The sequence below is a fragment of the Seriola aureovittata genome, chromosome 9, assembly GCF_021018895.1.
Source record: "Seriola aureovittata isolate HTS-2021-v1 ecotype China chromosome 9, ASM2101889v1, whole genome shotgun sequence".
In the NCBI taxonomy this organism is placed as follows: domain Eukaryota; kingdom Metazoa; phylum Chordata; class Actinopteri; order Carangiformes; family Carangidae; genus Seriola; species Seriola aureovittata.
The window spans coordinates 3,645,025-3,672,888 of record NC_079372.1 but is presented as its reverse complement, the minus strand read 5'-3'; positions in this window follow the sequence as shown (position 1 = coordinate 3,672,888).

The window sequence follows — 27,864 nt, the reverse complement described above, 5'->3', positions numbered from 1 at the left end:
CTCCATGAACAGGCATTCTGAAATGATTTCCTGGTTGGGAGGGACCAGTAAGCAGTGAAAGAGCAGGTTTGGGTCTCGGGGGGGCGTGGGGGGGTGATAATGGTGGGTGTTCCCCACGGTCGCCCCCGTCTGCTTGTTCTCAGCTGTCCTCCCGGAAACCTCGGACCAGCTGCTGCCCATTACACCAGGAATGTATCCTTGGGTCAGATGCCAGGAGAGTGGTGGCACATTAATAACAGAGTGACCACTGGCCCAGGCCTCTTGTGAGTTATTAACATGGCACACTCAAATCCTTCCCATGTCCCTCGGCTCCCCCTCCCTCAACCGCCCACTCTGACAGCAGCTGCCGAACTTTCGGTTTCCCAGGGAGTGAGTCAGCGTGCGCGCGTGTGTGTGTGTGTGGGTGTGTGGGTGTTGCAGGGTGGGGAGTTTATGGGGTCATGGTATCTGATTAATTGGTCAGATATGCATACCAATGGTTCCTGTTTTGCCTAATCGTTTGACACAGCTGGGGTTTTATATCTGAGCACAACACTAGAAACATTATTGGTTTTTAGCAGTCCGAGCATATTTCCACTGCAGAAAGTCAATCACTCAGTCAATCAGTCAAAATATCAGAATAACTGTAGAGACAAAGATTTTATTAAAGAGAGAGAAAGAGACAGTGGAAAAATGTGAACTTCCCTAACTTGAGATGGAATGGAAAAGTCTTTGATTGACTGGATGTGGTGGTGAATTAAACTAGACATTTAGAGCCACTGCAATCACTTCCTGGCTCTGCACCATCAAAGGTAACGGAAGCTCTGGAGTGCCTTTGAAATGTCTAAGGGACAAAAATAATTACTCTCATTTTTTTAGGCTATCTTTTCAAGAATGCACTCAGTGTGGAGTCTCGGGAGGAACGTACATCACAGATGTTAGGAAACCATTTATTTTCAATGATCACCCGAATGTGAAACATGTTCGTCATTGTTTGAACAGGCTTGATTGGCAGAATTTAAGGACCCCACTCATGTGGCTGTGTATGAGCCAGAGAGTGTGTTACAAGGCCCAAAAGCTTGTGGACAGCAGTTTTTCTTTACATAATCTCTCAGCATATTCAGGCAGTGAGCACCTGGGCGGTTCATTTTGGCCCTAATGATATGGCCTGACAACAAAACAACCCAAAAGGTACTTGAGGAAGGTTTTTGGAGCCTGGGCCTAATTACAACACGGGACAAAAAAATCAAACCACCCCACGCTTAATTGGCTTCTTTTCTTTCATGGTCCTATACATGGCCATTCAATCATGAGATGGAGGCAAACAAAAAACCCTTGCTCTCTCCTTGACCCAAAACACTCCTCTAATTGCCACTGCATGGTCGTCCACAGCTGTAAGTGGACTATCCTATAGAAGAGCATCCGAAAGCTCCACACAGCCCTGCAAGATAAACATACAACTGTGCGTCAGGGGGAAAAAAATTATTAGTCATTATTCCTATACTTCAGCATTACAGGTTTACTATCTGAAACCTAAATTTGCTGTAAGATTGTATCTACTCATGTGTCACGTAGATGAACCTTGCCAACAACAGCATAGCTGCAAAAGAGCTGACAGGAAAGTGGCAGGTTTGCTTTCATGTGACTCAGACCACTTCCCTGATGCAGTAACTCATGCGGCACTGCAAGCAGGTACCAGGTTTTTTTGGGTTTTTTTTTTTTAATTCACTTTCATAGAGCTGCCATGCTCTGTAAATTTCAATATTTAATATCTTCACTACAATGCTCATGTTGAAGGAATTCAGTGGATTCCCTGCCCTAAAAGGGCCACTGGTGCAGGAAAGTATGTTATGTCTCATTCCCATCCGTCTTGTGCTTTCAGACAGAAATGTGTGGTTACTTTGCATTGTATGGTGAAGTACGCTTCATGCATCTGCTGGCAGGGTCATGACCTAGCATATTCACATATGTGGCATCTGCACAGCGCCCACATGCCAGAGCAGTAGGCTACTCCGCCAGCAAGGCGACTGATAGGACATGTGCAGACAGACACAGGCGAAGAAACAGTGTGGCATCCATGTATCAGGTGGCCCACTTTTTTTAGGGGGAGACTGGTAGTGACTCGTAAATACATCAGGAAAGCTTTCAGCAACTTTTATCATAAGAGATGCAACAGGGAATAAAATGAGAAGAGTAGAAATAGAAATTTAGAAAAAGAAAAACTGCTTTGTGATACTTGTATCTGTGAATCTCTGTGAGAGGACATGCAACCCTCAATCACTCATTCAACTGAGATGAATACCATTCACAGAAAGACAAGTGGAAGAGCTGTTAGTGGTTATGTGTGTGTGTGTGTGTGTGTGTGTGTGTGTGTGAGCCACATTGAGACCACCATGTGGGACCCCCTTTTCAGTCTCTTCCCCTCGCACGGCTGCTTCTAATCTCTGACCCCCATCAATAAGATGCATTCAGAGTCCATCAAACAGACGAGTTGCTGCACAAGCAGCCGTGCACCGCTGGGGGGAGAACCATGGGAAACACTCTCTTAATTGTCCCTCGAACCTTTTTAAAGAATATTAATCTGCATTAGCTGACCATGAGCCTTTCTCCGTGGGGCTTTCTTCTAGAGAGGGCTACAGCAGCCCACTCAGCCAACAGGCCATTAAACGTGACAGGTCTTTGTGAAGAACAGAGAAACAAGCTCCCAGGAAAGTGCGGGTAACAAACCCTGATTAAAAAAAGGGGAGGCTAACAGGTTAGCTAGCCTTGCGTCTGGTTTGTATCAAACACTCTGTGCTGCCTGACTCGCTCTGCCAGTCTCAGATCTATTAGGGGCTATTAAGCATCCCAGTGGAGTGGGTCTGTACTGTTAGCCATAACTCTGGCTCGGCTGATCCAAGCAGACACAATATAGGAGGATCATTAGAGGTAAAACATTTCCAGCTCCAGTGATGTCATTGCTGCACTTCTACGCTTCCTCCTGTTGGTAGGACAACATACTCCATTTGGTGGGAAACACCTTCAATAATAATAATAATTTATCCAGACCTGCTGTCAATGCAAGTGAATGGATTTTCCTTTGGGGTGCTCCCAGTACACACACACACACACACACACACACACACACACACACACTCACACAAACACACACACAAACACACAAATAGCAATGCCCTGAGTACTGGGAGACAGATATATCAAAACATAGGCAAAATAATGTTCGTGTCTTCATAAGACCAGTGGTAAGTCATAAAATATGTTCTTGTTTTTGGAATTTGGGCAAACTGACTATTTTTCCTTCGTATTGACTAAGAAGACTATGAATGATGCCTTACACAACTATGAGTATATAATAAAAGGAGTTTGGTAACACTATAACACAGCTTATTATTTACAGTGTATTGAATCAGGTGCCGATGAAATACTTACAGGTTCCTACTTGTATTTAAATGTATGTACAGTAGTAGAAAACAAGACTATTTGTACAAGACGGTAACAACTGGGCATTTTAGAGGAAAGGAGACATAAATCATATTATATAAAAACTCAGATTATTATTTAATTATTAACATTATTATTATTGAAGAGCATATAGAATATATGGGTTATGTTGTCAAAATGGCAACAGGTCGTCACTTATATTGTCTGCTTACATAACATTTCCACAGTTCCATACACAGTTAAAGGTGTAATGTGCAAGATCATGCTATTTGCTCCACTTCCATAGGGGGCAGCATTTCACCTCTTCGCCCCTGTCCAGTTAATCATGTTGTTGTTTTTCCCATGTTCCTTATACTGTATTATTTATATGTGCATTTATTGTTGATAGTTAAAATTGTTGATAGCACTGAAACAAATTAAGACTACTTGTAATGCAAACAGTATGTTTTTATTTACCTATAAAAATATGAAGGCAAGGGGATCCTGCATGACACATGGGTGTCAGGCTGTAGCAGCATGAGGAAGGGATGATGACATCATCACAAAGGCATATAAGGCAAATAAGGTTTATTGCCAGGTAGGTTTTTACTTACAAGATATTCGGCTTGGTGTTTGGTGCAGTATACAATAAACATATTAACAGGAAATAACAATAAAAAGGTAAAATACTGCAACAGTTGAAAAGATAAATATACATAGATACACATATTTAAAAAATAAAACAACGAAAAAACTGTGTACAAAAGTGTTGACAAAACTCCAGCAGGGATAATACTCCTAGGTGTTACTGTAATGTGGTTGTTGATGATTGATGAGGCCAGACGCAGAAGAAAAGGCAGGTGCTGGTCCATCACTGGGAATGACTGGACTGGAATTCTGGTCCTTATATTCAAACATGTTAGGTCTGAGGTTTGTGTATATAATAAATAGTAAGGATAGATATGAATATGCTAAAATTAATACAGTATTAGGCAGTGGATCCTGAACCCGCTGGTTCTGGATCAAATAGTCTCTTTGTCTTACTTGTAAAAGAAAAGTTTCTGACACATCTAGCTGGACAACAGCCGCTGGAACAGGCTGAATTCTACTAAATCGCTAAACAACATCATACATTTATGCAACTTGAAGTGTTTGTCAGTACGGTTTGTCATTTGCACTAATGATACTTTTCGCTACAGACCAACAACCTGTCAAACAGAGAAGTTGCAGCTCGGCATCAAACTGCACCTCTGTCTCCAGCTATGGAAAACTACACCAGGATTTACCTGTGTTTTCTTCTTTTCTTTGCCATTGAACGTGGCTTCTGGTCGGAGCGGTCCTTTGGGATGGAGATAAAGATCACTTTCTAGGAGCTTCATCCATCTCTGCGTTTCTGATTCTAGTCAGGGTTTTTTTTTTCTTTTAGTCGGGAGCTCTAGCGTAACTTCAAGCTCTGGAGGAAGCTCTTCTTTTTCATGGAACTAAGGGCAGAGAAGATGCTACACTGACTCACACAGCATCTAGTGTCATAACGTGGTATTACAACACGGCCCAGGACACAGCTAGTTGGTTAGCATGCTTATTTCAGTAGATATCTCTGAAATACAATAGATGGAGGTCTTGGTCATGACATCATCACTGTGGCTCCTTCACACACTATTGATGTGTTAGTTCATTTTACATTTTAAACTAAAATTCTGGCCAGATCTTACACATTGCACCTTTAAGGCCACTGAAACATGTTACCATACTTACTACCTCAGTCATGGAAACAGTTACAATTAAATGATTTTTTTTTTTTATGATTTAGACTTAAAGATATTTCTTGATTTGTTGGAAGTGATTTGTATTATTCTAAGCCCCTGACCCAGTCATTCTCTAGGGCATGGTTATATTGTCCATCACATTAGTCACATTAAGAAGACTTTATGAGTCTGGATGGAGTGAGCCATGTGTTAAGGTTGGTGTTAAGCTGCTGCACCCTTTTTTGTGCTCAGGCCTGAGGTCGCCTCACAGATCTGAGTGACACCAGGGGATATAGAGGGAATGGCCGAGCATTCAGCAAGGTTTCACTCTCATTTGAGGGGTCAAGTCATCTCTGAAGCAAAGCATTTATATGTAGCAGATTAGTGCAATGAAAGACCAAGGGCCAGATGCATAAAACTGTGTGTAGATCCAAGATTAAACATCTTGTAAAGGGAATGACTTAATAGTAAAGTTGTCTTTATATCAAAACAGGCCTGGTTCTACACTGCTTTGGTTGGGGGGGCATTAAGAGATGTTGATTGCCAGACTTCAAGACTCATTACTGGGGTCCTCTATGAGTGTTCTTTACAACTGCCAGCTATAACATAAACTATTTTATGTAATCTAAAACTAAAGCAATAGAATCTAATTCTACTGTACATAAGCCAACAATGTACTGTATTTCATTTTAAAAACACCTCCACCCAACCCCCCTCATAGGAGGAGAACGTAATATATATCTAATCATGTATTCTTACATGGACTGGTATATTAAAAATAAGCTCCTGCCTTCCGCAGTAAATCCAGTATATTTTTTCTAGTCTACTAATGTATTTTCTATTTAAATGGGAGACTACATTGTCATAGGCAAAATCAGTTTTGAATTTTAGAAATGGGGCTGCACTACTTTTGTTTTGAAAGAAAGAAATGTGGCACTACTATGCAGTGTAAAACTGAAGTTAGCTAACGCTAACACGCATGCAGCTAACAAGCTAACTGCTACATATAAAAGGTGATTGCAAATTATTTCAAAACCAGGTGATTCTCATCGGACTCAAGTCACTGAGTGTGAGCACAATGGGCTGATAACCAGAGAGTAGTGATGAGAAATGATAGTGAAGTAAGTGCTCTCCTGGCTGTATCCACTTTTTGTGTGGCCAGACCACCCAATCAGATGCAGATAAACTTTCATCAATTGAATGTGGCATGTTTATAATTGCTCAATTCGACAAGCAGAGATGCCTAGAGCCGAAAGGATTAATGAACATTTCCAGCTAAAAAATCTTTATGTTTTGCCAGACTGTTGAAGATAAAACTGGTCTGATCAAGACCCAACTAAAAAGTACTAACTATAGAATATAAACTAGTTTATTTAAGCTCATTGTCATCTCTTACCCTTAAACAGACTACCAGTGACTTAAACACATTTACTCCCCACTAGGTGCAGGATTGAATGCTCTTTTACAAATGAAAAGGCTGAATTTCTTCCTTCGTTTCACTCATTCTGTGTGTAAACTGCTCACTGTGACCTTGTGACATCATTACTCAAAAACATCAGTAAATGTGGTTTCCTTATTGGGCCCTGAAAGTGGCATATGTTACATAGAATGGGCCCTTCATTAATCAAAAGCAGTTAGGTGCTAAATAGGCAGATCCTGGATGAGGAGTGAGGATGAGCCCCCCCACCCACCCACCCACCCACAACAGTTCATATCAGCCCACCGAAAGGGGATTCATCACCTTGTCATCCTTAAATAATAAAAAGCTATGAGGCTGAATATCAGTGTGGGCTGATGGGATTGGGATGAATGTGTGTGTCTGTGATGCAGAGGGACTGAGCGCCGATGGTCAGGAATGGGCGGGGCCTCCTTGTTGGTGACACAAAGCCGTTGCTGTGCAATCAGCTCGGTGTAAAATCGCCGCTCTGTGGCCCTCACAAAGGCTCACAAAGGCAGGGGGCTGGTGGCTGGGGCGGGAGTGCGGCGACACAGCTGTGAGCAGAGCCTACACATCCCGGCTCAATATGGGCCCTCCTCACATCTGTAGCAGCTTGGCCCCTGCTTCCGCCAGGTCCCGGGACAATGGAGGCCCTCGGCAGACCCCTTTGTTGCAAAGTTTTTCAGAGTTTCTTTTTAGCCTAAATCTTAAATATTTCATTAGGCTTCCTTCGCCCGCTGCCTTTCTTTCACTACCATTTTGAACAGCATCCCCAGGACCTCTAGTCTTTACTCCCCTTTGCTTTGGTAACGCCCCAAAGGCAACAAAGGATTTTTTCTAAAACTGTTTGGGACTTGCTGATACTTGAAAACAAGCAGTGTTTAAAATGAAACAAAGGAGAAGCCATGTGCTATGTTATGTTTAGGTAATACATTTTGAAAAAGAATCAAATATTTGGAAGTTTGGAAGATGTTTTCTGGCTTAAGAGGTGTCCTAAACTGTGATAGATGTCAATTTGGTTTTAAATGATTAAGCTGGTTAGGAAACTGAAATGTAGACAATCTGCCAGACTGCTGAGCACTTTACAACCTTCCTCATTCAACACACTTTTTACAGTTTTGTAACACAAAGACACACACATTTTTATTGCATCAGCTTGTTGATATTAATTGCATTCAGGTTTTCATGCATTGATATACTTTAAATGTTCTTATCTTGATGCTTTTATATTTTCTGTGATGTTTTGTCACAGAAAACACGAAGAAAACATAAAAGGTGCTTCTGAAGAAAAGTTATTTCATGCCAAGTGTAATTTTTACAGTTTAAATGACAAAAACACTTTGAAAACTTGAATTTGACAAAGCATCATGATTCAAGTGCTCCTCTTGTATATGTGACAATTTATTCTAATGTACATCTGTGGATGAGTCATTTAGCCCAACAGGCTGTTGCTCATAAATGCTTTTGTATTTGTATTAAAAGTTTACTTTACTAAAAAACACGTAACATAAAGTCCAAGTCAGTCCTTATAATTAGGACTTTATATTCACCAGTTTAATTGTTAATCACCAGTAGATAGTGAAGTGATGAACAGTTTTAAAGAGTTTTTGAGTACATCGAACCAGTAAATAAAAGTTGAATAATGGAACTTTATTGAAATTCAAATATATTCATGACATATGGTCACATTAGCAACATTGAGTGTCATTATTAAGTGTTCGTCACAAGCTGCTCGGTGTATAGGAGGGCCACACATAAACACCATGTATAGAAGAGGTGACCAAACACTCCCATCCAAATATTAAACACTTGTTAATAACTTTTCCGGCCCTGCAGCAGAACTTCTGTCACGATGGATAAAAAGGGCTGAAAAGTATTTGTCTTTATGCTGAGCCTCAAACTGGTGAGATTGGACTGAGTGACAAAGAGAAGCTTTGTTAAAAAAAAGAAGAGGGGGGGGGGGTTGATTTATCCAGCACTTTAAGGGACCCTAATGAATAATTCAGTGTTATCATTCAACTTGATGCTCGATTATTATGTTTTTCTTCTTTCTTCACACGTGAGGGACCCTGACAGACAGGGGGTATCATGCAGGGGCACCTAGGGGGAAGTAATGCACACACAAGGACAAAACAAGAAAGGCTGCAGTGCAGTCACTCTGCTGTCAGCTTGATAAATATAATGTGTCACCAATTAAAAACTCATTGCCATTCTTTAATTCAGCCAAGGCCTTGTTAACCGCTGCCTGGCAGGGAGGCTGCCAGAGTAGCCACTGCCTCTGCGACCAGCTCCACCATAATAGAGGCCCCTGCTTTCCCGTCCTTTTAAAACCATGGCCCTTCCCTTTGGCATGTAAATAAGACATTCATTCGGCAGCACTTTTCCGATAGAAAAAAATGACCATCGATGTCTTTGATTTTCATCTTTTTTTTTCCCTGGGAAAACAAAGAATTCTATAGTTTCAGATTTTTATTCAAAAAAACCTTTTTTGGGCCTTTCTTTGGGAGCATTCTCATGGTAATCATGTTGACTCAACTTTGTGCAACGTGGCTATACAACGCATATGAACCCTAGCAGGAGTCCATTACAGAAATACCATTTAGCAAGCTGTTTCTGTGAGAAAGTCAAACGTTTAAGGGGCTTTTTTGTGCCAGTGTGGGACAAGGGTCCCGGAGGAGCAGCAGGAGTCCTTTGGAAACCTCAGTGAAACTAAAGGCCTCTCAGGTCTGAGATACTTCCCAGCTGAAGTCATAAGTGTTGAAAATGCAGAAAAGCAGGTTTCCTTAAACAATGTCTGACTCCTTGTCAGCCATGACTGCTGCGCTATTTAGCAACTTTCTTTTCTGACAATTGGATAAGTGGGTGTCATAAAGTTTTTTATAAGCGTTCAGTTTTCATAAGCAGTTAACTTAAATAATCATTTCCATTTGAAAAATATTCCATAAAATAAATATATTACTGCTGTACAGCAATATACTACTGCAGCAACCAACACACATAACACACACAGTTCACAAAATGAAACAACAAAATGTGTAATTTGTCATTGTATTTTAGAACGACACATATAAGCGTTTTGTCAGCAGGTCTACATCATTACAAATCATTGTTACTTCGGTTGAGTGATTTTGAGTTTGAGGTAAAATTACTGCTTTCTTAAGGTTAGGAGACTGTCGTCGTCATGATTAAAATAACAACTAGGTTAAAGTGAGAGAATAATCATGGTTAACTGTTGACTGTTTGTAGGAGACAGGAAGTGAATATTGGTCTTCTGTGTTCAAGTCCAAGATTTTGGTGTTGTCACTCTATAATAAAGTCAGTTGACTTCCCCCTTTGCTGATGGAGTCATAATTCTTACCACCACTAGAGGACTTTGCCAACATTTGAATTTTTATGGAATTTTCTGAAGTTTACATTTCTTTTTTCTTAGGACAGCAAAACATGGCTGAGGATGAACACTGATAAATTATATGCTATCCTGAAACTAGTGACGAAAGAGAGTACTGGGCTTTTTTATTGAGTCGCTCAGATTTCTAAGTTTCCCTCACACCTTTCGTTACACACTGTCCTCGGCAGCGGGGAAAAAATCCAGATCTGGAAACATTTCCAAACACTGAATAAGAATTCAGAGGTCATGCTACTTATCTCTCAATATCCCTCATCAAGCTCATCCCAGAGAAGGACCTAAAAAGAATAGTAGAAGTATGAACATCTGAATGAGTGCAAGTCTCCCTCTTCAGCCCCCCACCGCCCACCACCAACCCTCTTCCTCCTCCTCTCTGCCTGCTCATTATCCCTGTCACACGGGACCAGGGCCCACTTGGCACAGCCTTGTGGACTTAATTGAATTAGACATACCCGCTTGTTTAGGCATTGTGCGGTGGCATGAGAATCTCCCCGCTATCTCCATGAAGGCAGAAGAAAAGAGAGGCATCGGCAACACTTGTCGGTAGATCTGAGAGTTGGACATTCTCAGGGATGGAAGGGCCGACGCGTAAACCAAGTACCACCAGTCTCCCATTGTGCCCCTGCTCAGTGCCAAGTGCAGGGTGGGACTCGTCCAGGGGTGTCCCTTCACTTAACCCTGAGGGGCGAGGTGGTGAAACCAGGGGTGTGAAACCCTTTTATATTGGGTGCATGTTTTCTGAGGACGCTGGAAAAGTAATGGTGATATATTTGTTAATATCTGAAAATGTATTTGAAACTGGTCATATTTTGGGGGGATTTTCATCCTAACATGCTTCACTAATGTGCTTTATATAGACACAGCTTCTAAATGTGTTGGACTGATTTAAGTTTCATCTTTTCTCTCTATTAAAATAGAAGAAATTAAAAGATCATATTTGGTCTGACTCAGAATCGGTAACTCGAGATGAACATGGCAAATGTAACTCCAACATTAGGTCCAGCCTCAGATTCTGGTTCAATCTTTATCTGTGAAGAATCATCTGTACAAAGGTCTGCACCATGAACAATTAAAGAGGACTGTAATCATCATTAGTTTCACTGATTTGGGCTCTGTATTCATGTTTGCAAAAACCTTATTGTGCCTTCTTATCACAGATTTTCAGCTAATGTCTTCCCACTGTCGTTCACTAAAACACTGTATTTACTGTGTGTGGTTATGTTAAATAGAGTGTAGCAGCCATCTGTTATGCTTCTCCGAAAACCATTTGATGCAGCTCTTGACACAAATGGCAGAACTCACTGTGCCGGCTTAACCCTCTGACTTCTACCTTTTCTAGCCACAGTCTTGGGGCTGACTTAAAGTCAAGAGTCAGACACTTTGTGATTTTGAGATTTTTTTTCTCTCTTTCTTTTTAGGCATTAAAATGGAAAGAAACCTCTTCTAATGTGATTGCCCTTTTCCATTTACCCAGACGGGGCGTAAATGGAGGCACTACAAGGGGATGCCTAGGCGCTGTCACTACATAACGTCACCTCCCTAACCCCAGGGGTCAGGGCCAGATTGACACCATAACCCACAGACCTGATCCTCCCTCAGCCTCTATAGAGGTGCACCCGGCCGGCAGTAATACGGCCCGCACTTTATTCATTTGGAGATCAGCCAAGCTGAAAAGATAAGCTCTGAATAATTGGAGCCCACAGACCACGGAGAATCTGATGGGATCTTCGAGTCTTTAACTTTTCCTCTCTCTCTCTATACCCTCTTATAACTGGAGGACACCCCTTGTTAGATTCAGGCAGCCAGATGGGCGAGAGAGGAGTGGAATGATCTGTGGTTCTTTAGAGAGAGGGATGACACTGGCTGTAGGGACCTGTCACTCACGTGCAGGGAGAGTGAATGTGGAGCTTAATGAATCCTCCACAGCCACCAGTGGACAAGACGCAGCTCTGTGTGGACACCAGACAGCCAGACAGTACACCATCCAGCCTCCTTTTCACTCTTTCTTTTTGCCTCTCTCATGGCCTCATGGCCTCTTTCTTTCTGGCAGAGTCTATTTTCTAAGCAGTTCATTTGATTTTCATGAGATTTGGTTGTAATTTGGCTTTAATTTTTTGAGAGAAAAATCATGACAAAACGTATTTAATTTAAAAGAAGTCGTCCATTCGAAAACGCATTAAAACAAAAAGCCAAGAAAATCATGTTCAAACAAGGTGGTCCTGATACAAGAGTTTATGACAAACTGTTGAGTTGTTGTGCCATGTAAATATCCCCTCGAGACACAAGATAACTCGTTAATAGAGCAGTCAAATCTCTCTGGGAGGTGGGAAAAATTGAGGCGGTTTGCTACTGTGGCTGCTGTAGTTAATCATCCCTCTGTCAAATTAGCATTCCCCCTGCCCTGCATGGAAGACGCCACAGCACATAGACAGGGCATCGTTAGCTGCACTGTGCAACAAAGGGTAAAGCAATGGGGAGGCTGCAGCTATACTGGTAATGTCAGGTCCCAGGTCAGCTTGGTCCAGAGCCAGTGGAAGCCCATGCTGCGCTCTGCCTGTCCAGTGTTGTCATAACAGAGCACATTTACTGTATGAGGCCGGAGGAAAGACAAGACCGGCTGCAGCCTGCTGAAGACAAACTGAACAACAGGACCTCATACTCATTTCTCATTAACATCAGCAGCAGTCGTGGTTTTTGTTCTTTCTTTTTTTCCATCCTTTTCACTTGTTCTGACATGGACCCACCAGGAGTAACAAGACAGGACACCTTTTTTTTACATCACTAATCGCAAAAAATAGTCCAATATTACACATAATTACTGTTGTCTGCTGATATAAATTATAATTATAATTTTTGTTTTGTATCTTATGGCTATATGCGCTTAATTATAATTACAGGATACAGGAATCCGCCACCTCCAATGATTGCTAATCTGATAATAAAAGGTAAGTGATGTGGTCTGAAGTTGCGTGTCAACAAGCCGTGTAGGAATCAGTAGCAGCGTTCATCCTGGAGACTTCTCCTCCCGCCATTTTCCCCCTTTGTTGGCCTTTACTTTGACAGACGCCAGCTACTGTGAAACATAATAATCCTGATTATTACAATAACATCAGACACTGCACGTGACCTCAAACCAAACCTAATGGCATGACGGGCTCGGACAAATCTCCAGCCATCAAGTCAAGCAAAATATTTTCTCTACCCAATCACAAGGGCACATTGCTTCCTGTCCTGGAGACAGTGTCACCCAGTGGCTCCTTGTTTTCCATAAACCTTGTTTCCTGTGTTACAGGGCATTTTTATGGAGAAGAAAAAAAAAACAGTCTCACATGGAGCTCTCACTCATGCCATGTTTACAGTAGTTGAAAACAGAATAGTTTCAGCGTGACAAAAATGAGAACATCAGTGTAACTTGAACAGGAAATTTGAACAACAGCCTTGGGACACACCTGTGGGATCATCTGTAGCCAAGGCAGAGACGACAAAAAGAAATGAGGATTTACTGCTGGTTAATCATTATTACATCACTGCAATTTACAACTCGTCTGTAATAAAATAATAATGGCATTAGAATGGGATTTATTGCTTAATTGCTCAATTATAAAGAAGCAAAGCAAAGACAAATCTGAAATTAATGATTAATAAATAAATTAATTAATCCTGCACAACTGTTACACAACAGTACTGTTTTACTGGGTCTGACAATTTAATTACTAAATTTTATTACTAAAATCATCATGTTGGCTCCTCTTTAACATTTCATATGTTTTTAAAGTGCCTTTTATCTCCTTTAAGCATCTGATCTGGAGTGAGTAATGAATAGACCGTGTGCAGACAGCTGAAGTGGTCCAATATTATAAATCAATGACGATTTGTAATTCTCTTCATTTAAACAAAGGGCAAACGAATAAAAACCCATTAAGATGACATGTGAATTGGCAAACAAACTGTTTAATTTGTGTCGGCTGTGTGAAGGGGGTTTTCCATCCGTGGGCCTGGGGGCAGCCCAAATTTACATCTGATTGGAGTTTAATGGCCCATGGCTGCTTTTACTGCACAATCACTATGGCGACCAAGCTTTTCTCAAGATTTTCAACAGACTAAAATGTCCTTTTTTTGTTCATTTGAAATGTGTCATGCGAGCCAAATGGGGCTGGGGCTTGTATGTATCAATTTGTTTCTGTTGCGGTGCCCACACTAGCCCCGCAATGAATATATGGGCCATTGAATCCCGACACACAATGGCCACAGCTGATGCGGTTGCCACAGAGACACACCCACACAAAGGATCGGAATGATGACATATGGTCCAAACCTGCCCAGTCGGTGGACCCCCAATAGGCTGACTGCATTGACGGACAAAACCCCACGTTAGCCATTTATCTGTGCCTACTCATTTCATGGTAAGATAAACTTTTTATAAAGTTTCCACAGCCCATGCACAAGAAGTAAACGGCTGGTGAAAAAGCCACCATGTAAAGTGGGGGGAATTCATCATTAAGTGATTAACAAAGGCTTCTTTACCACCTGCTTCTACATTAATACGGGCATTAAAGGCCTCTCTTTTTGTTTAAGGTGAAAGGGAAGAGATGGAGGCAAAAAGCATTAACTTAAAGACATAATAGAAAGAAGCATATGTTGGAAGGTCCAACATCCACTGACCCAAAACACTTGAGAGACTTTTGTATTTCTGTTGCAGACAGATTGATTTAGCTACTTCAGCTGGAAAGACATTTTAACAATTGTTCAATGAGGCTTTTATATGAAATACTGAGATTAAAAAGCATCTGTTAACAAACCATTTCAACATGTTTCTGCTGCTAAGTTGATGAGCTGTCCACCTTGAAAGTAAATGAAATGATTTATTTGAGTTTAATACTTCTGGAAAAAAAAAAATTACGGTATCTTGTAAAGTGTATAGATTTTATTCTTTATTCTTTATATGCTTACATGCTCTGGAAATATCGTGTAGTGTAAAGTGCACATTCAAATTACACATGGGGTATTAATCTATACATTCTCTACGAATGTGACACATTTCAGAAACATTATATTTTCAGATTCATGAAGTATGTGAACATTTTACAACACGTTTATTTATGTCTATTATTTTTATTATTTACGATATTCTCTTGAGTGTGTTTGTCTTCAGTGATGATCTAATGAGATATGTTGGATTCAGTCACCACAGAGCTGCCAACTGTATGAGGGGAAATCTTTCAGAGAACAGGCGTGAGGAAAGATGAGGCCTCTTTCCATTAAGAAAGATAAGTAGTGTGTCAACAAGACATTCAAGAGTTGACCTGTGTCATTACTCACTAAGCTTTGTAGGCTGTTACAGTTGATATGGGGGTGGGGGTGTTAACCATTCACTAAAGGCAGTGAAGATTCTTTACTTTTAACTATCAGTACAGAAACATTGATGGTGATTCCTCTCATATAAATGTATTAAACATTTAGATCAAGTACTGACAACAAAGCAACCAAGAGTTCATGAAGTATTAGTGCTCAAATTAGGAGATGACTTGATTAGACTGTCAACAAAAATGCACCCATTTATTTATTTGGATGAATTATTTATAACCTGGAACTAGTCACAGATGAAGAGTTAATGTGAAGGATTGTTAGATGCAGCTCAAATTCAATTCATATTTAATCAGCCTCACTAGCTGCATGGCTCTTGGGACGGCAATGTCACCACTTTAGTCGGGACTGAAATGCCCCCCAGAGGATGATGGTGATCTGCTGAATCCCAGTCAAATATCCCAAACATATTACCCATATTACAAACATTCATTTCTGATGCAACAACGTGTTGAAGGAGAATAACCTGAGCCTTAGTGTTATTGTACTGCTTTCAGTGCATTAGCAGAAAATAAAAAAAAGATGCTCCTCCTGATGAAAAAATTCAGAGCACCAAGTAATGATTTAAGATGTTAATGTAACACCACACACACACACACACACACACACACACACACACACACACACACGCAGACATACACTAAAACAATGCTTCCTACAACCAAATGTGTCCCCTGCAGAAGACAGGTCAAGCCAAAGTGTCACTTGATGTCAGTGAAGGTGACAGGGTGTGAGTGAGACCCGGAAGGAGATCTCACTCGGTTTGATGTGGAGGTGACAGGTCCTTCTGGATATGACCTGTCTATTCCCTGATTTCACCCCAGCCATCCGCCCGGCTGTCCCCTGCATGGACGCCCCTATTGACCGCTGTCAAAGAGGGGGACCTGGAGGAGAACATTATCCTGGGAGGTCAGAGACCCCCAGGTGACCCCCTGAAACACTTGAGCGAACAAGCAGTGTCCAGAGCAGACCTATCTTCTACCGACACTCTGCAGTCCAATCAGGAGCTGTCAAACCGGAAACAGTGAGTAAATAGACCATGAAATTTCAGAATAAATAGAGACTGAGCCTCCGTCTCAATCAGCGAAGCTTTAAGTATGATGCTCCAACCTAGCAGAGCATTTGTCTTGATTATCCTTGATCCTAGTTTTCTTTTTTTTATGGCAAGGATTGATTATGCACAAAAATAGACTCCAAACACACACACAAACACATACACACAAACATCCTTTCTGTGATCATATGAGCAGACATTCCCACACATGTGCAGGAGTGCACAGACCCCACCCTTAGACCTCACACTGCACAGCATTATGCAGAGCTCCCTGTAATTCACACAGAGATCTAAAAATACCCGCGAGGGAGGAAATCCCCACATTCCGCAGCAATGGACCTGCACTACAAAGACATCCAAACAATAAGCCGCTCCCGACTCGGAATCATCCCAGACAATATAGGAAGACTGAAGCATCAGAGAGTTGTTTTTCCCGGACGGAGTGTTGTGTCTAGGAGTGGAAACCTCTGACCGCTGCCGCTGACTCATGGCGACTGGCCATTTGTGAAAGAATGGGCTGCACCATGGGATGAACACATATGGGGAAATCAACCTGCGTCCACAATTGCACAGATGTAACCATAGATACATCTGGATGATAAAGGCATTAGAGAGACAGCGGCAGGGGGAGGTTTCTTGTAGCTACAAAACCAATTGACAAAAGGTCACACCTCTTGTCGAGCTACAGTTTACTGTAATAAACAGAAACCAGCTCACGACAACATAGCATCATTACATAGACATAATCCAATTGCAATTATTTTTCCTACAAAATTTACTTGTTGTTGCAAATTTGTTGTATATAAACAAAATTGCAAAATATGGCAAAATATAACTTGGACAACAAATCAGTAGTATATACATTTCACATTGGCTTAGGCCGTCTGTTTCTAGAGTAGAACAGAAAGCTAACCATCAAACCAAGACTGTGGTTGACATTTGATCCAATATTTTTTAAGTACTGAAAAGACAGACTTTACAATTGCGATCTGTTGCATGTGTTTTTATAATCTATGTCCTCAAAACAAAAGTTTGCATCTCCTACAAAGCAGTAAAGGATTATTGCAGAAGAGCATAGAAGTGTCACGCTACAGCAAATAAAAAGGGGAAGAAAAAATTTAAACTGTCTTCACTGCTTTCTTTGAATGACTGACACCTTGGTGGTTTCTCAGAAAGTTACCAAACACTGGAGTGATAATACCAGGTAAATCAGACTGACTCATCTATGCTCTGTGATACCCTGTGTGCTAATGTCAGCTCGTGGAAGCTGCAGATCAGATCTCTGCATGTCTCTGGCCAACGTCATCATCGTCATCATCGTCATCATCGTCATCATCGTCATCATCGTCATCATCGTCATCATCGTCATCATCGTCATCATCATCAGTGTGTGGGCACTGCAGGGCTCAGGTCGTGTTCTCAGACACAGAAATTCCTCATTTAGACAATGGGGTTTAATGACTCGCAAGACTTTTATTTGCTGACAGCTTGATGGGCGCTGGCATTGTCAATCCTAAAGGATTAAGTTAATAATACAAGCTGTTAATTTGCAGTTAGCTTTGTCGAGGGAAGTTTGGCTCTTGTTGGCTAGTCCATGAAGAATGTACTTTTTTTTAAACCATAGAAACATATAAATTTAATTATAAAAAAAAATTGTATCAGAAACATTTGATTAATTGAATTTGTAAAGTTTTATTATTTTTAAAATTCTTTTTTTTAAATCCACACATTTTATAGGGTTTACTACACAGTTGTAATCATCAGTATCAGACAGATCCTTAGCACTGATCGTACTCGTCCCACTTGGAATGTGACACTCATGACTGAATGAGGATCAAATACGGCAATACCTTTCGCTTGATTGACAGCTTCACAAAGGCAATGGGGCAGAGTGATTTGTCAATGGGTAAAAATCAACACAAAGAGCTATTGATTGGCAGGAGAGAAAGGGGCAGAGGACAAAGAGTGGGGCTGTGGGATCTCACCAAAGTGATCAATACTGGAGTTCTGCATGAGGGAGCTATCCCACTCTGTGTTTATACAGTCAGACACAGAGCAAAGATCAGCTATTGTACAGCCGCACTGGTGCTGTCAGTCAGCACAGGGCAACACAGCAGGGGGTGGCCGGGCATCTCACACACAAACGCATGCACACAGACGTAAAGGCAAACACTCACATCAGGCTCAGACAATTCCAAGACCTTAGAACGGTTAGAGCCTCTTAGAAATATGCCGCTGCATAGAAAGTGATGCAACTATGTGATTGATTCTGTAACTTCAAGAATTACTTTAAAAGGTCAGTTCACCCAATATTACAAAAAAACAAAAACAAAAGTGAGATCCATGCTGATTAGTTCATGATTTTTATGGACTTAATCACTTCCAAGTTAAAGTAACAGTAACAGTTTTTAAAGGTTAAAAACTAAATAGGAAGTAGCTGCACACATGCAAACAATAGCTGCAGAGAGGAGAAGAGTGCATTCTCCAGGAACAGTGTGCATGTGGCAAGAACATGGTCTAAAGTGAGACAGATCAGTTTTTTGTGGTGTCCATCCCATTGACACCCATACACAGAACAACTGATACTTGGTATTCCTCCACCCACCTCTATAGAAGAAAGTAATCACATGAGAACTTCAAACTTCACTTCAAGGTTGACATAACGCTGATGAATTCTTAAATGCTGTGAGCACTAAAAAACTGCATTCACTTCTATTGTACTGGAGTGGAGGCAGAAAGATCAGAGATAAATATGTCATGGGTAAAAACAAAAAAACCCCCAAATCTGTCTACGTGACTAGATACCACATAAGTGGAAAAATGTGTTTTGGTTTTTTTATGCCATTTGGGTGAGCCAACGCTTCTGCTACATCCACACTATTACGTTTGCATTTTAGAACACACTTCCTTTGCTACCTTTTCACCTCTTGTCCACATTACTCTAGAGTTTTTTAGCTTAAAAAAACGGGGACTTTTGGAAACGCTGCTGGCCAAGTTTTAGATTGAAAATTCCTGCATTGCATTGTCGTCTGGACAGGTGAAAATTGAGACCTTTGGAAATTATGATGTACACACCACTGGTCCCTCCCTGATTGTGTCTTATCAGCATCAACCACCAGTGGTGAATACCACATGATAATGAATTACGAGTGTTAATTCTTCAAAGTACTTTTTGCAACTAATCAAATGCAGAGGAGACAATCTGCTTCCTGTTTGTTTTAAAATGAAAATGTAGCAGTGTGGATGTAGCCTTTTTCAGTTGTGTTAGAACTAGAAGAACAAATGCAGCATCGTTCGTAAACATTGCAAATAAAGCAGGAGACAGGGAGACATGAGGGGAGAGTGTCAGCGAGAGCCAGACATTCACAGAGGGAGGGATTCCTTCATGAATGAGCTAAGACTGAGAATAACATGCTAGACAGTGCCCCATGTGTGTGTTTGCCCCGTGCTAATCTTATCATGGGTCCATGTATTCATCATGAGGCCCAGTCTCTTCAGCTCTCGAGAGCAGAGCACGGCTGGAGATGAGTGCTCGCACTGGATGGGTGATCCATCCCGGAGCGATCACCACCAGCAGACAGAGAGACACAAGCTGAGCCAGAAGGCGGCTGCAGAGGAACTGTTTACCTTCTGTCAGTCCATTGTTAAGTACCACTAAAAAGCTGTTTGTTATATCAGCAGAGATAAGAGTGTGACAGAGGGGTGACTGATGTGCGCAGGGGAGTTTGAAAGTATAGACAGATGATGTGTCTCAAAATGTTGTGTTATTTAAGCTAACACATCATTTGTCGAGTTGCATCATCTACTCATGCGTGGTCTACAACAGGTGAACTCGATCTGTCTTTTGTCAATATCAAACTGTTAACTGATCAATAAAAATAGCCAAAACAATTGCACTGAACAGTGGTAAGAAAGGTACATGTCATTTGTCTTTGCTGTAAAGTTGGTCAAAATAAAAGCTAGAGCTTAAAGTAACACTAACACTTGTTAAATGTTTAGTGCAGGACTTTTACATGTAACGTTACATTCAAGCTCTTGCCAAAGGAGTTCACTCAATGCTCGGTGGGCGCGTCCCTTCTCTGTTTGTGTAATTACTGCCAGAAGGGGGAGACAAAGGTTTCACACTGCAGGTTTGAAACAAGTGAAAATGTGTATAATACACTATTTACATCAAAATCAAGCGGGTAGAAGTGTGTTTTTTGAAGGCAGTAAACCCGCGTAAACCCGCTAAAAAATTAGAATTGACTCCTTTTTTTTACACTGCCAGCGAAGTTAGCGAGAGGACACACACATTTGCAGGGACCATTGTCATCACATGCAGTTAAATGGATCCGTAGCATCTCATCCCCCGGTTGGTGCTCCTGTATATGTCTGAGCCTCTGAATGAGACACTTCGATCGGTGTTTGTGTGTTTTTAAAACTTATTTCAGGGCTGCAGCACACTCTTTCATCCCTGAGCACAGTGTAGCTGCGGTGTTACTGGTTTAACAGCACCGTGCTGGGCAGGTGACAGGTGTGTTTAAAGTGTTTGTGCTCTGAAAGACGTCACAGCACAGAAAAGGGGTGAAAATTTGTGTGTTCACACGGGTGTTTTGTTTATATCAATGCCGATTGGAGCCAGAGCCGATAACTAGCCTCATCCACTGAAGAGTCATTTCACCCAGGCGGGAATACCGATTGTACCCTTTTCCATTGCTGTCAAAAGCCAGATGTTAGCAGGTCTTTGCAGGTGTTTTGACCATCAGCTGTAAATAAAGATGGATGTAGAGCTGTTTTGAAGCTCAGAGTGAGCTGCTCCCCTGTTGCCATCTTGCCAGGACCTGACTCCACTGAACTCCCGGCTAATACAAAAATGGGCAAAGAGGAGGGGCATGTGTTGAGCAGAGACTTCGGTGCATGTCGATTCGTGGCAATCATACGCTCACCCACCTGTCACTCAAAGCAGCACACCCTCAATTATGCAGAACTTTAGGCCTTAATAAATTATTAATGGGTGAGTTGTATAAATGAAGGAGGAAACAGTTTTTCCTGTAAATATGTTTATTTCTGCTGTAAAGTTAGGCATTTTAACATGGGAGTCTATGGGGATTGACTCGCTTTTGGAGCCAGCCTCAAGCGGCCATTAGAGGAACTGCAGTTTTTGAAACTTCCGAGTTGGCTTCATTTTTCAGCCGCAGAGGTTGCCACCTGAATTGACCAGTGAAAAGGGGCTTTATTTGTAGGGTAGGCTTTCTGTGGGTGCTGTGTTTGAGATTGTTTTGTTTCTTTCTCTGCTTGTCCGGTTGATGATACGCACAGAAAGGCTGTGGGGTATCACAAAATCTTAAGCAGATTGAGGTAAGTTTTACTTTGAAAACATGAATTCTATAATTGTGATGTTAGTTTTCAGGAAGTCCAGCTTCTGTTTATGTAAGAAAGAAAAAAAAAAAAAAAACTTCTGACAATATATTTTACTAGAGCGTTATGTCCCAAAGGGATTTTAAAAAATGGAAATGATAGCCTCTTGAACTGTATGGTTACCATATCGTGTTTGAATGATGTTTGACTAATGTCTTCAGGGGGTTCGGTTTTAAGAAACCTTTTTTTTCTGTGCGTGTGTGTGTGTGTGTGTGTGAGTGTGTGTGTGTGTGTGTGTGTGTGTGTGTGTGTGTGTGTGTGTATGTGTGTACCCAGCTGCATTCTTGGCTCTCTCTGCCCATTCTGTGGGCGCATTTGTTTGGAGTGAGCCCATCCACTTATTGACACTTGTCTCCCCTGCCTCTTGCATGACAATCCAAGCAATAAAACCACAAGTGGAGCACACACTGTTCAACAGTTACCATAAGAAAACAAGAGCAAAGAGGATGAGTGTTTACCTTCCCAGGGCATGAAAAGAGAAGGAGAGCGAAGAAGAAAGAAAAAGAAAAAAAGAAAGAAAAGGGTTCATCTCATAACTCCAACTCCCTACAACATGCAGTGCAAAGACACACTCACTCATCGCCTACATTTTCAGTGTCTGCATGGCATTTTCCATCACAATCAATATGTGGGGGAAAATTCATGATAAAGAAAGGAAAAAACAAGACAATCTACTGACATGATGGAAGAGCCAAATTCTAAAAATGTGATGGCACTCTTTCAAATCCTGGTCACATCTGCTTTAAGGATTTGCCCCAATGTCCACAGACAGAGACACACACAAAGGATAGCCCATATGAGATGAGACCGGACACCAGGACATCCTGTTTAGGGGACAATGCCCCCCTCTCTACAGCGCTAAAGTGATAATGCTCTTGCAACAGTGTGGCTGTCACCACCTAGTTTAGCCAGGGTGTAGAGGGGACCACAGGTCTCAGCACACTGGGATAGCTGGTCAGGAAAGAAAGCTTTTCAACACTTCCCAGAGTAGAATATCCTTCTGTCAAACATGCTTGTGTGCATTTCATTTGCTAACTAATACAGGGACAAAGAGTTTCCTTGGGCTTCTACTAATGTGATAGGAAAATGTTGAGGATGCTAACTTTGCATTTTTTGTAACAGAGTGACTCAACGGAAAAGAGTGCCACAGGGAAACTTGTGGGTTCTGTTGCAGAGTACGTGTCATTCAAATGCACTTTGACTTTAATGTACTGGAACAAAACCCTGTTGACAGGATTGGTGAATTTTAGCCAGGCATTGCTTGACAACAACAAAACACGGAGGGTCAAATGGCATTGTTTAGAAAGCAGAGATTACAACTAAAAAGTTTGAAACACGACATTAGAGGAGAGCATGGCTGGATATGATGGACAAGGAAGAGACCAATAGTTAGAGCAACAGAGACACTGCTAGTGAAACTGCTTGTAAAACTTCACGTCAGATCAGACCTGTGTCGAGCGATGAGGAAACTGCATATTCAAAGACCTTTTTTTCATCACATTTTATACATTGTTTTTCACTGCTTCAGGTTTGACTGGCACTCTTTTGATGATGTCATTTTGTTGCGTCCTCGTCTTCTGCAATGGTTGAGTGAAACCTGACTGGAAAATAAGCGCCAGCAAGTTGTTTATCATAATGAACCCAACTTCTTATATTTGCATAACAGTAGCGGGTGGCAGAGCAAATTAAGTCAGATTTCCCTCAGCTGACATTTATTTTTATACATTTGGTTAAACGTGCACTACATATGGGAAACCTTGCTCTACTACTGTTTGAAATGTAATTTATCTCAGAATATGAAAAGTAAACCTGAGGAACATGTTTCACTTTAACTCTGAAGTTAATAAAAGTTTCATGTGAATTTTCTTTGTTGATGGAAGCTAACTGTGTCCCTGTTTCCAGTCTTTGTGCTAAGCTTTAGGCAAAAAACAAAACATCCTGTACACACAGACATAAACACCCCAAATATGATTTTTGTTTTATCAAAAATGCACCACCTGAATGCTTGAAGGGTGGTTCCTAAAAGTTTGTTGCTAGCATCTTTGCAACAGACAGTTAAAACTCAAAAAATAAAATCCATATCAAACCTATAGAAACAGCTCCTGCAGCACAATCTTCTAGGCTACTCTTTTTTCTTTTTTTCTTTTTTTTTTGCCAAAATTTAGCATTTTCTATTTGTTGCTAGCATGACTTTGTACCTCAGCCGCTGGTCACGAATGACAAAAGAAGAAAAGAAAATGCTAATTGTGCTAGTACCAAACAGAGGCTGTATACTAGCCATATATAGCCATGTTTCAGTGAGTGTTTATTGAATCATACAGAAAGACAAGACAGGGACAGTGACTTTATTAATGTTATTAGTCACATTTGTCTGCTGTCACCAGTCAAAATGTCAAATTCAAAGAGGATACTTACAGACTTGAAAACTGCCAACCTTAAAATGCCTCTTCGCTAAAAAGATATGGAGGCTATCAGTTAGCAATGCTAGTGTGGTGGCAGTAAAACATATATTCTATTCATCTTTCCGGGTCCACCAGTGAAACAGGTCAAATGCTCTTTCTCACACTGCCACCCAACCACACAATGCAAATGTGTACACTTAAATACACTGTTTCCACACACACACACACACACACACACACACACACACACACACACACACACAGAAGGAGTGAAAGGAGAGGTACACTCACACACAAACAACAGACTCAGACGGTGGCATCCTGAAAATACATAGTATGTATGAGACAGATCAGTGTGTGAGGTTCTCAGGTGTCAAATTGGGGACAAGTCCGAGCATGTGGTGACACAGGATGAGTCACACACACACACAAACACACACACACACACTCTCTGTGCAGCACAATATGTCTACGTTCATTACATAACATCTCTCAAGGTATTTCATTTTACACTAAGTGATTTGTTTGCTCCAAAAATAAACTGAACATTTAATTATACGCTGTTAGTGAAGTATTTACCTCTGAGACTATTGCTACTGAACCCTGAACCAGAGCTAAAATAGAGCAACAGCTGCCAAAGCTGCAGGGGAGAGACAGAGATGGCCGCTCAGTGGATAAAACATAAATAAAATGTCTCCATATTTAAGGGAAAGGTTCCCTCAAGGCCACCTAGGACTCTGCAGGTTGACCTCTAGCCCAGTCATGAGGACCTTTTACTTTCCCTGGTGGAATCTGCACCAGTTGCAAAGGCTATACTGCACAGGCTTTCTGTCATGAAACTGTAGAAGCTGCTGAAAAGCCAAACCTGGCCTCAGAAATACGTTCTGTAGACAAGCGGTGAGGATCAGCGCGGCACCCGGACCCTGTGATATTTGATCAGGCTTGACGCATCCCATTGCGTCTGCCCACCCTGCCTCACCTCCTCCGTCTGCACACACCCAGCACTTCACACCCGGTCCCGGGGATAAGTGGTCCATTGCTATAAATACCGACACAGGATGGAGGCTTGGAGGGAGCCAAAAAAGAGCAGGCAGTGGGAGGAGGAAGGCGAGTATGGCTAAAATATAAAAAGTGAGCACCTGTTAATAAGGTGTCAAGGAGTCAAATGTGAGGTGACGCTAAAAAATAAATTCAGAATCTGTCAACTTAATCTCCAGTGTTGCTGCTTATATCATTTGCCCCAACACCCTTCAAAACAAACACCCACAGAGGTGTCACTGCTGGATCACACACTTGAGGGAACCATTTTGTACTTTCCTGAGTTTCAACACCTACTTTTTATCGTGCTGCCACCCCTCTCAGCCTGTCTATCTGCCTCCTCGTCCTTATCCTCCTCCCCTCTCAGCCTGTCTATCTCCCTCCTCGTCCTTATCCTCCTCTCCCTATCACCCTGTCTGATTCTCAAGAAAACAGGTGCAAGGAGTGTCCACTGCACACACAGACTGGCACATAAACACACTTCATACCTCATGCCTTCTCCAGCCCCGCCTTTCCCTTTACCAGAACCTGCGGCCAAAGCATGCGGAACATTTCCTTCTGTCCTCGTAGCTTGCAGCGTCTTCAGTTTGAGGAGCAAATATAGCCTGTCATCCATGTGAAAGTCAGAGCAGTGGAGCTCTCAAACAATCCACTACCAGAGGGAACAGGGTGGCCTATTCATTCAGAAAACAACTGTCAGAGCTCCAAGCAAAAGGGACTATTTTTCCTTGAGGTGAACTGCTGCTTGAGATATTGAGAGTAATCATAACTTCATGTAGGCTGTATAAGCTTCCTGCCAAAAAGAATGTGTAAAATGAACAGTTGTGGTGGGTTTTCAGCTTTCACCCAGTTAGGATTAGCTGACAGGGGGAAATCACCTTATGTCTTTGGGTGCAGTGAAAACATTCATCAAGGCGCATGTCTGTCTGCCACAGGTTTAAAAATCAATGTCAAGACATCTCTGTCGTACGGCTCAGCCAGAAAGATCACTCTATTGTCAAACTGGGGACTGTGACCTCCAAGTTTCTACTTCTTTAATTAACTCGGTGAAATATTTTTTTCATGATAACTGTAGATGTTTCAGCCCACAGAGAAGCCCTTAGAAAACCCAATAAACTCACACCATAAGACAAGTGACTAAAGAAAACCTTTGGTTTACTCTTGCCTGACTTCCTTGTTTCAGTTCAGTTCAAATTGAGGGGGGGGGGGGCATATATGTATTCATTTGATCACATGTGTTAATTTAAGGTGTTTAGCTGATGTCCTTATGCTTTAAATGTGTGAGAGGGAGAGACGCCCCATTTGCGTGGTGTTGTAATCCTGCATGAAGGATGCAACACTCACTGTAGCCGAACTGGTTGTGTTAGAAATTGCATTAAAAAGAAGTCAGTACTGGCGAAACAAGGCCTAATGCAATTGTGAATTTGGAGGGAAATTTGTTAAAAGTTTGGCGGCAACGTTGTGCGCGCGTTCCTCCATTCAGTCGCTAATGAGAATGATAATTTGTGGCTCCTCTGATGACCCCTACCCCCTTCAATAGTGACTTCTCCCGAGGGACATGAAGGCGCAGATCCCCGAGGGACATTCAGTCCTCTGTAGGAATCCTTTTCATCACCAGAGAGGAATTCCCGCCTGTTTCGTTTTATACAGGCTACTGTCGATAATTCAGATCTCCCCAGTACTGTAGCGTGTATGTTGTTGGACCTGCTCTCAGAGCAACAGTGCAGAACTGAAGATGTAAATAGCTCACATCTGGATAAGATATACACTACATCTGTACAATGATCTGATACTTGTGTTCTGCTCCACATTATATATTCATGTTATATCTAATGGCGTGCTTTTTTATCTCTCTGCCTTTCTAATGTATTTTCTGTTAAACATAATGCTGTTGCTCGGTTGCCTGGTTTCTTCTGCGCTGACGGTCTGAGAATTATCTTCACGTTTCCCACCACAAGTGGACCACGAAGCAGATGCAGCAGCTGACTAAATGTTGCCCCATAAAAACAGAACAGACTCAGTCAACTTCTTTTGCCAGTGCATATAGGCCCACTGCTGGATCAGAATCACCCCTCGATCCCTCGTGTTCACACCGGACCAGGCTCTGCTTCTGGGCGGCCACGCGTTTGTGTGTTTGCCTCCTCACCTCCGCAGAGCGGCTGCACGACCTGGCAAGCCAGCGGGGATTTACTGACTGGCGCGGTGCCCGGCCACAGGCAGACTAGTTCGCTTGGTTCTCACGACCTCAGCTTCACAAAGGCACATCTGAACTATTAACTCAGACAGTAAGGCAGTAGGAACAACCACAGAACCCACACACGGTGCCAACTGGTGTTTCAGTATGCCTCCTCGCAGAAGGAAGCTGCCTGAAAGTCACTGGGAGTGGGTTTTCAGTGTGCCATTTACCGAAGGTGTCATCTGCAGGGCAATGGCTCTCAGCAGGGTAAAAGTGAGAACGCAACTACAAGAATTAGCAAATCAATCCAACTGTAAAAGAACAATGAATAGTTGTGCGAGTTATCGGTGAAAAAACACCCATCACACGTCACGTGGGCAAGTTACGGTAAAAAAAAAAAAGAAAAGCTCTTTTTATAGAAGCTGTCACCAACTTTCCTTTTTTT